The sequence below is a fragment of the Pelophylax lessonae genome, assembly GCF_965119305.1.
Source record: "Pelophylax lessonae genome assembly, chromosome: 2".
NCBI lineage: Eukaryota > Metazoa > Chordata > Amphibia > Anura > Ranidae > Pelophylax > Pelophylax lessonae.
Genome location: NC_138769.1, coordinates 150,651,688 through 150,663,999, shown reverse-complemented (window position 1 = coordinate 150,663,999; position 12,312 = coordinate 150,651,688). Strand labels below are relative to the sequence as shown.

General features: G+C 45.9%; 1 protein-coding gene across 2 annotated transcripts in view; it reads right to left on the bottom strand.

Moving 5' to 3' along the window:
- Nucleotides 1-12,312, bottom strand: part of CRK (CRK proto-oncogene, adaptor protein) — a 38,959-nt gene that overhangs the window by 1,689 nt on the left and 24,958 nt on the right. The window lies entirely within an intron of this gene.

The following is a 12,312-nucleotide window of genomic DNA, read 5'->3' as shown; positions in this document are numbered from 1 at the left end:
CCCTTTCCGAGGCCCATTCTTGAGCACAATAGGGAGTCCGACTTCCTAAAAGGCTCCATAGCTGTCAAGTACACCCTAATTGCCTGGACAACATCCAAGGCATGCACTGCAATTTCCTTTGGATGTTTAGGCCTGGGACACAGGGAAGGCAACATAACATGTTCATTCAAATGAAAATCAGACAATTTAAGCAAGGGAATAACGGAAGATTCTCAAAGGGAGACTTCTGGGAGGACCGAAGGCACCAAATGAGGTCCCAAGGCGGCAACGGAGACCGCACTGGCGGAACAAAAAATGTCAAACACCCCTAAGAAAAGGTATGCACCAGGAAATGTGACCAATGGTCATTGGAAGAAGACCGCCAAAGCCGACACCTGACCCCTGATGGTACTCAAGGCCAATTTGCGTTCAATTCTACCCCCCCCCACACCCGTTAAAGGAAGGTCAAGATCAGAGCCACGAGAAGGAGAAGGATGAACTCCAAGGGACTCACACCACGCAATGTACGTCTTCCACGTATGATGGTAGATCTTCCTAGAAGTAGATTTCCTAGCTTTTAACAGCATATAAAATCACAGACTCAGATAAACCTTGATCCTTCAGCACCCAGCAATCATAAAGCAGTATGGAGGATTGGTCCTTGGGACAGCAGATCCTTCCAGAGAGGATGCCTCCAAGGAACGTCGGCGACCAGCCTGGCGCCACTACGATGACCAGAATTCCTTCTGCTTCGATCATGCGTAGAAGTCTTGGCAGAAGCTTGAGAGGGGGGGAAGGCATAAAATCAGACGATCCTGACCCCACAGGACCACCAGTGCGTCTGGCATCTGCCAGAGGATCCCATGACCGAGCCACAAACCTCTGCACCTTTGTGTTGAGCTGAGACACCAACAGATTCACTTTGGGGATGCGCCACCAGACACACAACTGATGAAACACCACCGGGTGAAGGGACCACTCCCCTAGGTCCAACGCCTGCCACCTGAGGTAATCCACCTGACAGTTTCCACCCCTGGATAGTGTGCGGCGGAGAGGGCTGGAACGATTCGTTCTGCCCACCTTAGAATGCCAGCTACCTTCAGAGCAGCCAGGACACTTGCCCCCCCTAGTGATTATTGACATAAGCTACGGCCGCGGCATCGTCCGATTGAATGCGCACTGGACATCCCTGAAGACGATCCATCCAATGGTCCAGACACAGTGATTGCTCGGAGTTCCAATACATCGATCAGAAGTCTGGACGAGTCCAGATCCCCTGAGCAGAATGCTTGACGAGCACACCTTCCCAGCCAGACAGGCTGGCATCAGTAGAGATCCCTGTCCAATTAAAATGGGAGGAAGGATTTATCCCAGTAAAAGCACCAGAGAACGAAGCCACCATATCGGGGACTCCATGCCCAGCCTCAGCCAGATCCGATTGTCCAGAGACTACGGAGCCTTGTCCAATTTGGACAGAATTTCCCTTTGTGGGGACCTCATATGGAACTGTGCAAACTGAACCACTTCAAAAAAAGGTAGACATCAGAACCAGCACCCGCATGCAAGTCCGGAGGAATGACCATTTGTTGGATAGCAGGAGGAGAATTGCAGCCTGCAATTTCTGGAATTTGTCCAGAGGAAGGAGCACTCCGGTCAAGTTGGGGTCCAGGGTCGGACCCAGATGGCCCAGCTTTGTGGACAGAACCAGAGCAGACTTCTGAAAATTCTGAATCCAGCAAACAACCGTAGAGTTCTTATTGTGATCTTAGATTCTCCACCAGAGCAGAGGGAGAATTAGCTCACAGAAGGAGATAGTCCAAGTAGCCAAGACCACGATCCTCCATTGGCATAGCAAAGCTAGCACCTGGGCTAACACTTGTGAAAATCTGAGGCGCAGATGCAAGACCAAAGGGTAACGCAACAAACTAATAACGCTCCTCTCCCACGGCGAAGCGGAGGAAGTGCTGGTGACCACATATCGGAATGTGAAGGTAAGCATCCTCGAGGTCGATAAAGGCATAAAAATCCGACGCAGGGATGCCACCACCGTGCAAATGAACTCCATTCTGAACCCACACAAAGCAGTTCAGCACCTTGAGGTCCAGGATTGGACACACCTTGCCTTCTTACCTGGGAAATGTAAATAGGTTTGAGTGAAAACATTCTGAAGTCGGAATTGGAAGCAACAGGTCTTGTACCACCCCAAAACAGACCCTGTAAGCGGTCCGGGGACAGGTACAAGTTGGAAGGAAGAACATTGCCGGGGACAAGAGCAAAAATCGATCTTGTAGCCATACCGACTGACTTCGTGGACACACTTGTCTTGTACCAGGGAAGTCCACGGATCCGGGAATCAGTGAAGACATCCTCCCACCCTGATACGGGTGAGGGCGCACCTTCATGCTGAAGGAACCTTGTCTGCGGGTCTGGAGAAGCCCGCTCTCGGCTTGCCAGACCAGGTTAGTTTGGATCCTCCAGAGGAGGCCCTGAAAGGCTACGAGCCCTTATTGAGGGACGAAAAAAAAAACTTATGAGCCAAGAAGGAGGGCTCATTGTTTACGACGAGGTTCCTTGCACTCATAAGCCTGCGAAACAAAGGTACTCTCCCCCCCCCCCCCCCCCCGTTAGACCTTTTAATCCAGGGTAGCTCCAAACAGGCCATCTCCTTGAAAGGGAAGATCAGTCAAGGCCTTTTTTGAAGTCTGGTCTGCAGACCAGCATTTGAACCAAAAGAAACAAAGGACCACTGCTGAAAGAGCCGAGCCACATCTAAATCTAAAGAGGCATCACAGATAAACTGCAGCCCCTTGACCAGCTGCCAGCTCAGCATAAAAGCCCACTCGGTCAGAATTTGTGACACCAGGGCAATGGTGAATACTGGTCTCCGTGCCGAACCAGCCAAAGAGTGCACATATTGCAGCCACAGCCTCCGCCTTCCTGTCAGCCAGATCCTTAAAGGCAAGAGGCTCTTCAACTGGAATCATGGTCGTCTTGTTCAACCTGGAAACCAGAAAGTCCACCACTGGGTGAATAGTCTACTTAAGGGGGTCCTCACAGGGGTAACGCATTGAAAATCGATTAGGGACCCCCAAGAGAACGCTTTGGTTGTACCCACTCTTTAGCGACAATTTTGTCAAAATAGGCAGGGAAAGGAAACGCGTTTTACGATTGAGAGTGCCAAAGGGAACCTGCGCCTTCGCCCAAGCTGCGTCCTCAATCTTTAATCAATCAGTGCTTCCACCAGCGCCTCTTCGTGCGCGATTGCAGATGTGGTGAAATCATCCTCACTATCAGAGGATTCCAGGGGCGTGGTTGCAGACTCAGCAGGGGGTCATCCAAATCAGATTCAGGATCTGATGAGACAGATGAGGCAGGGAAAGGCGGTGGAGCTTGTTGCTAGGCCGTCGCCCGAAAGCCACCTCCACCCGGGACACAAAGGACTCAAGGACAGTCAGTGCATTGATGGATGGTTGGGACCCGGAGGGCCCCGTAGCCCCAGAAAGGGGAACGAAGTGAGATGTGCTCTGAAGACTCCATGAGTCACCAGGGAGACCCCACAAAGTAAAAACCCCACCACGCTGGCAGCACCACCCAGTCGCCAGGCACAAGCGCCAAGCAATCCTCAGCAGAGGGGGAGAGAACCCCAACAGAAACCAGCACCTGCAGCCACCAAGATAATCTGCACTCCAAATGCAGCGATCAGGAAGTGAAAAGATCCAGGACTCGGCACCAGGGTATAGGAGGGCTCCCACCACCAGAATCACCGCCCAGAGGGCTCCAGTGTCATGGCCGCCGCTATTTTTAATGGCAAACCACTGCAAAATGCCCGCCGGACTACACAAACATGGCTGTAATGCATAGAAACAGAGGCTACAGCAAAATGGCAGCCCTGCGTGGCTCCACAAGGCCTTCAGGGACATAGGAGGGATCCTTGGGCCTCAAGGATAGATCCAGGCAGGACGTGGGGGGGCACTGGCAGGAGCCCCAACCAGGTATAAACCCCCCCCACCAGCACAGCGTATCGTCTGGTCGTGCACTCCCCCGGCCCCCATTGCCAGAATAGCGCCCTGCCCCCACCCCAGGAGGTGGACCAAACCACCCACACAGCCCCATCATATGTGGGGATGAGGGGCAGATGAAAGGAAGGTGCTTGATGGAAAGGAGGGGAACCAGGAGGTCAGACTATCCCAAGGAGGAGCCCACATCCACCTGAAAACCCTCCACGGGGGGGGGGGGGGGGGGGGGGGGGGGGAGGGGGTACAGCTACACACCATACCAGGAACCAGGTGGGCATCGCTCCAGACAGAATCTCCTGCCAACGAAATGGGGGGCTGTCCGCCAGGACTAACGCTGCAACTCGGGCCGAGACCCAGTCATATGCGACCTCACGAGGCGTTTAACTCGCAGGCCAGCCCCTGTCCAGTGGGGCTATGCCGCAGCCGGCCTGGCGTGGAGCTGAGGTCTGCGCATGCTCGCTGACCAGACTGGGGTGACCACTGGATCTAGATTATCCAGCCTGTCGCCCAGTCCGGCAGTTGATTGTAGATCTCACAGGAAAAACCAGCAGAAAAACAAAGTTCTATCTTAAGAGAAAAAAATTGCCAGGACCAGAGATCCCAGCATGGAACTATGTCCTTATTCCTGACTAGGCAGAAAAATACTACCTATAGCAGAGAGAGGAAGTATACCCCCTGGGACTGCCCATAGGCGTAGCCAGATTATTTTTCTGTCTAGTGTCCTACTCCTGTAGGGGGCAGTATTACTCAATGGTTATGAAGATCAGGAGCTGTGTCCGCCAATGAACGAAACAGAAATTAACATTTTCAAATATACTTCGTACAATGGGCTAACAATTCATGGAAAAACCAGCCAGGTATAAACAGTTTAGATCAGGTTGGGTTCGAAAATTGGACTATTAAGTGATGCGCCTAAACCGCACGTAAAGCAATAAAAATAACTTGTTGCTCACTTTTGGTCTATTAAAAATACACCCCAAAAAGCAATGTTATAGATTCAGTCAGAGGGACAAACTGAATTTATTAAAACGATTCTCAAGTCTCCTGTGTAAGTATTAAAAAGCAGCTACAAAATATTCAAAAATCGGATTACACAAGAAAGAAGGTTCTTGGTGCTTTATGCTCACAGGAAGCGACAAGGACAGTGCATTTCTAGCAAAATTAAACAGGTATTTTCTGTAGTTGCTGAAAATGTTCTTAGCCAGAAAAGTGAAAACAAACAAAGCCAGCACATCTAAAGACAGGTAAACTGCAATATATTCAGGTTTAGCTACGCTTTAAAGCAGCTGTGCATCAGATCAAAGATCTTACTCTATTTTTGGAATGGTCTAATCAAAGCTGGTGGGTGGTAGCCTTATGAAAGTTGTATATTTGGTAAACAATATCAAATTTTGACATTCAAGACTGGCAAGTCTGGACTAAACATCTGCAAAGTCTTGTTTTCTCTGGTCCGTCCAAGTTCTATCCTGTGTTGCCCCTGAAATGCATTGGCGTTTCACATGACTGGTTTTGGTTTAGCGCTCATTTCTGTATTTTCTAAGGTTTGAACCCATATTATCAACAGTATGCTTTCCACAGGATCACATGTCAAATTACCATTTTTGGGCATTTAATCTTCCTGCAATATTTGATATAGGATATTTAACAGACAAGGGACTACTGGTGGGTGCCAAAATCTTGAATGTGACATCAACAGTCCCAGAGCTGTCATTCAAATGAGATTGTAGTATTCCCCTGCTATAATTTACATTCCCTGCCTCAACAGCCTCTCATTTATCTGATGACAGGGCAGAGGCACCGATCATAGGTGCTCTGAGAGAGCATAGAACACCACCAGCAGTAACACTGCACATATTACAATCAGCTCCACCTTGGTTTACATTTTTGTGCACCAATAATTCTGCTCCAACTAGCACTATTTAATAACTATGGGAACTCTGCTGAGGACTCGGCTATCCCAAGAAGCAGTGGTAAGGTGCAGGGACATCAATCATACCTTCAGGAAGCTGGGAGTAAGGCATTTCTTTTTATTGTAACCACTACATCTTGTAAACTTTTCTTTGCCAAAAACTGTTTGGGCACAGGTAAGGAAGGAAAGGTGGTGGGGGGTGGGTTGTGCCAGAAAAGCAAACCTTACATTTTTTTTTTTTTATAAGTATTTTTAACCATTTCTTGGCTGACATGGGTCTATACAGTTGTGCTCAAAAGTTTGCACACCCTGGCAGAAATTGTGAAACGTTGGCATGGATAATGAAAAAATGACTGATCATGTGAAAAAAACTGCCTTTTATCTAAGGATAGTGATCATATGAAACAATCACATGAGTTGGCTCCTTTTTAAATTACAACAGAAATCACCCAAATGGCCCTGATCAAATGTTCACACACCCTGGAATGTTTGGCCTTGGTAAAGACACACAAGGTGGCACACAGGTTAAAATAGTAAATCAAGGGTAATTAACCACAGGTCAAATACTGAGCCACAGGTAGAAGAAGATAACAGTTAAAAGACTTGCATAACAAGGCAATGGAACTTTATAAAGATGGAAAAGGATATAAAAAGATATCCAAAGCCTTGAATATGCCAGTCAGTACTTTCTATAATTTATTAAGAAGGGGAAAATATGGGGATCTCTTTATCCCAAGCCAAGGTGAGGTAGACCAAGAAAGATTTCAGCCACAACTGCCAGAAGAATTGTTCAGGATACAAAGAAAACACAGTTCACTTCAGGAGAAATACAAGCTGCTCTGACGCTCCTAAAAGCAGCTGCAAAAACGCCCTGTGTGCATGGGGCCTAAAATGTTGTATTATGCTCCTTGAAACAAAAAACAGATTGGAATCTGATGTAAACACAGCGGTCTGTCATTCTCCCTTAGATCATCACAGAGGCTATGCGATCCTGCTATATAGGATCGCATGTCTCTAATGATCTAACAAGCCACGCCCCCTGACAGTTAGAATAACGCCCCTAGGGTCACCCTCAACCCCTTGATCACCAATAAAGTTAACTGTGATCTCCCGACTCCAAACCAAGACGACCCTCTTGCTAATATAGTCCTCAAACGAAAAAGGACTATATTAGCAAGAGGGTCGTCTTGGTTTGGAGTCGGGAGATCTTTATTCTGAACCTTGCTTCAATTTTATGAGGATCTGGTAAGCGCTTTTTACACCTATTGACCTCAAGTCAAGAAGTGGAGATTGTCCCGGATTCTACAAAGACTTTATTGACTCTTTGAATATCACTAGGAACCTATACCCTACTGCATATTTAATTTTCACCACTTAAGACACTTTTTGTCTACACATTGAGTTGTGTTGGGACTTACTGTCAATTGCTGTTATTCATATGTTTTTTACTGATTGAGTATCAGGGATGAGTATCAGGGATGGAACAGTCATAACCCAGCGCAGATTACTTTACCTGATTTTATTTTTTGTGTTTGTCACACTTTAAGTTGCTGCTTATTAATTAGGAGCCTAGCACGGTTATTACCCTTGAAATTTATGCAATACCAATATATCGAGGGCCGATATGCACTTTCCCCGATATATCGGAATCAGCCCCTGAGGTTACCGATATTGCCAATATTTCGGGAATCACACCAGTTTTGGCGTCCATAGCCGACGGTCGGCTGTCTTGAAATGACAACCAATGCGGCTGAGGAGTCTCCATGTACAAAACCCAGAAAGGGATGTCATGACCACTTCCAGGTACTCGGTGGGAAATTTAAAAAAAAAGCAAGCATTCAAAACAGCCAAACTTGGCGTTTTGAATGCTTTTAAGTGCAGAGGAGGGGTTTGGGGATCCCTCCACAATAGTACCTGTGGAAAAAAAAAAAATAGATATCCGATGACCAAAATATCGGTATGGATAATAAAAAAAAAAAAAAAAAAAAAAAAAACGATATTGGTCGATCACTAAATAAAACCCTCAAGACACTGGTGCATGTACCTTCATATCAAATCCCACTCCAGGTTTCCTCCTGCTTCTCCTAACTTCTTGAGATTCATCCCCAAACCATGGGCCTTCTTCATTTAACTGGCCAACACACCCTTAACCCCACACCCTATGGCAGAAGCTACAAGGAACAAAATTTAGTCCCTTTCCATCTCCTTCCCAAAACCAGCCTTTCCTTATGTGCCTTTAGGAAGTAAACTCACTTTTGTCCACGTCTTTTTTTTTTTTTTATCACCAACTCCTTTAATCTACCTGCCGTTACTGAAACATGGTTTCATGAATCCAACTCTGCTTCCCTCCCCCATGGTGGCCTTCTCTGGACTCTCTTCCAGATCCAGCAAAAAGAAGGGTGGTGGAGCTGAACTCCTATTTCCACAAAGCACCTTGTAGGTTCTTCACTCTCCTCCCTCTCATTTGAGGTGTACTGTATTAGTTTATTTTCTCCAGGTTCTTTGAGAATGGATGTGATCTACTAGCCTCCTGGACCAGCATCGATCTTCCTTGATGACTTATCTGCCTGGCAACTTTTCTTTTTTACTTTTTCTCTTATAAAAATGCCCAATCATGCTCTGACTTCAACATACTTGTAAATACCAACACCCCAGCTACTTCTAAACTTTTCAGTCTACCCTCCTCCCTTGATCTGAAACAATGCATATATATCCCCAACTCTGATGGCAACATTCTTGACCTTTTATTCTCCTAAGCACTCCGTGCAACATGTCCAATGATCCCTTTTCCCCTCTCTTATCACTACCTTATTAGTTTCACTCTGTCCCCGTCTTCCCCCTCCTCTCCCACTAACCGCCTAACAGTTACCTTTGCCACTTTACCTCTTCTCTATTCTGCTTCTGTCTATTTCTATGGAAAAAAAAGTCTCATCCCTGCCCCAACCTAGCCATTGCTGTCTACACAGTTCAGTCATCCTCCCTAGACACGTCCCCCCCCCCCCCCCCACAGACACACTGAATTCAAACCCATGACCCCCACAACCTTGGCGAACTGACAGCCCCAGCAGTCTCAAGAAATGTAGCCGCGCTCTTGAGTATGTATGTGGCTTAGGACTAAGGCTGGCCATACGCTATCAAAGTTTTCTTTAGATTTACCAAAACCATATAATATGAGGGTAAACCTCTCAGAAAGATTTTAATATAAATCTGCCCTCCAAAATATATATATAATATAATTCCTACCTCCACATCCAGGCCCCATCAACTCTTTCTAACTTTAACCCTCTACTTTGTCCTCTGCTGCCTTCACCCACTAACTGCCCACAGGAGATCACCAATCACTTCAAAAATAGGATCAATACTAAATGTTTCTAATGCCCACCTAACCACCTGCCCAGTTTCCTCAGAATTACTATGACCAACCTCTGGCTCTATCCTACACACTCTACTGCACATATTTAATCTTTCCCAACTCTAAAACATGCACCAGTCACCCCACAGATTAAAAAACTACTGGTTCCCCTTCAGTCCAGATTTGGCCCTAACTCTTCACAGAATCAAATCTCTAAAAACTCAAACAATTTACTAAATGGCTAAAACCAATGGCCACTCTATACTCCTACTCCTGGACCTCTCTGCTGCCTTTGATATGGCTGACCATACCCTCCGCCTCAAAAAACTTCACTCCTCTGGTCTCCATCACTGTACTCTTGTTTGGTTCTCATCCTACAAACCGCACCACACTGTCACCGGCAGTACTAACTCCTTTTTCCATCGGGGTCCCCAAAGGTTCTGTTCTTGGACCTCTCCTATTTTCGATCTACACCTCCTCCCCTGGGTCAGCCTCTCATTGCTTTCAACATTTCTATGCTGAAAAAACCCCAATCTCCCTCCACCCCTCAAGTTCACTCCACTTTCGATCATACAACAAAAGAAATTCAAAATGGGGGGGGGGGGGGGGGGGGGAGAAAAAAAAAAAAAAAACACCCACAACTCTGCCCCCAGCTACATCACTAACTCTCAAAACCTCCTGGTCTCCAACTCCCTCATCACCCCCCCTACCATGCTCGCCTCCATGACTTATCCCAAGCCTCCCCCATCCTCTGGAACTACCTACCCCAATCAGTCTATCTCATGCTCTGTCCACTTTTAGTTGATCTCTGAAAACCCTTTTTAGAGAAGCCTATCCTAACTCCACTTAACCGCACATGTTTCTCTATCAACTCATCCTCCATAATTATTACCTTTGTATCACTTGGCCCTCCCTTTTAGCTTGGAAGTTCAAATGAGCAGGGCATTCCAATTCCTCCTGCACTGAATTGTATTGCAACTGTACTGTCTGCCTTAATGTTGTAAAGCTGTTGGTGCTATATAAATCCTATGTTTGAGGGTTCCAAGTACTTTTTATAGGAAAAAAAAAAATGTGGATTTTAACATGAATGTGAGAAATGGCAAATTGTCCCAGACGGCAAGCTGTCATAACCTTTTTTCTTTAAACTAAGGCAGATTCTCTTTCAGATAAAGTACTCGTGGGCGGATTCGCCACAGGATCAATTTTAAAAGCAAGAGGCATCTCTCGCCACTTCCCGGGCTTACCCAATGGATCAGTAAAACCAGGGAGCAATCTGATGCAGCCATGGAGTCGAGTGAGGCCAAGATGACTGCCAGTTCCATTTTTTTTCTTCCTTTGCTTCAAAAAAGGTAAAAATTTGGGGTCTAAAAAAATTAAGGTACAGTGTAGGTATGTACAGTTGTGCTCATAAGTTTACATACCCTGGCAGAAATTATGATTTCTTGGCCATTTTTCAGAGAATATGAATGATAAACTTTTTTCACTCAGTGTTTGGCTGAAGCCATTATCAACTGTTTACTCTTTAAATCATGACAACAGAAACTACCCAAATGACCCTGTTTAAAAGTTTACATACCCTGGTGATTTTGGCCTGATAACATGCACACAAGTTGACACAAAGGGGTTTGCATGGCTATTAAAAAAGGTAACCGTCCTCACCTGTGGTCTGTTTGCTTGCAAATAATTAGGGTGTGTGTATATAAAAGGTCAATGAGTTTCTGGACTCCTGACAGACCCTTGCATCTTTCATCCAATGCTGCACTAACATTTCTGGATTCTGAGTCATGGAGAAAGCAAAAGAATTGTCAAAGGATCTGCAGTAAAAGGTAGTTGAACTGTATAAAAACAGGAAAGGGATATAAAAAGATATCCAAGGAATTCAGAATGCCAATCAGCAGTGTTTAAACGCTAAGAAGTGGAAAACGAGGGTTCTGTTGAAACCAAACCACAGTCAGGTAGACCAACTAAAATTTCAGGCACAACTGCCAAAGAAAAACCCAAAAATAACCAGTTAAAATACAGGACTCTGAAAACATGTGGTGTGGCCGTTTCAAGATGCACAATAAAGAGGTACTTGAAGAAAGATGGGCTGCATGGTCGAGTCGCCAGAAGAAAGCCATTACTACGCAAATGCCAAAGTATCCCGCTTACAATACGTCAAACAGCATCAAAATTGAGCTTTTTTGTCACAACCATAAACGCTACATTTGGAGGAGTCAGCAAGACCTATGATGAAAGGTACACCATTCCTACTGTGAAACACGGAGGTGGATCGCTGATGTTTTCGGAATGCGTGAGCTACAAAAAGGCACAGGAAATTTGGTCAGAATTGATGGCAAGATAAATGCTGTAGGTTATCAAATAGTGGAGGAAAATTAGCATTCATTAGCACAGAAGCTGCGCATGGGACGTACTTGGACATTCCAACATGACAATGATCCTAAACACAAGGTCAAGTCGACCAGTTATTGGCTACAGCAGAATAAAGTGAAGGTTCTGGAGTGGCCATCTCAATCTCCTGACCTCAATATCATTGAGCCACTCTGGGGAGATTTCAAAACGTGCAGTTCATGCAAGACAGCCCAAGAATTAACAGGAACTGGAGGCTTTTTTCCAGGAATTGGCAGCTTTACCATCTAAGATAAAGGGCCTCATCCACAAATACCACAAAACAGTTCAAGCTGTCGATGTTTAAGGGGGCAATGTGGTATTAAGAACTGGGGTATGTAAACTTTTGATCAGGATCATTTGGGTAGTTAAAATACAATAAAATAAGAATATATGTAAAGCGCTTCATCCCTTTATGCGCGCAGAAGGGAACGCATACATAAGCCGTGCAAGCATATGTAAACTGTTCAAACCACGCATGATAGGGATCGCCGTGATTGTTCGAGTGAGAGCAATAATTGTAGCGCAGGACCACCTCTAACTCTAAACCAGTAACCTGTAAAAATGTTAAAGCGGCGCCCATGGAGATTTTTAAGTACCGTAGCGAAATTACGTACCTGTATGACGTTTTTGTACGACATTTCGCTGGACAGCTAGTAGAGCGAGTG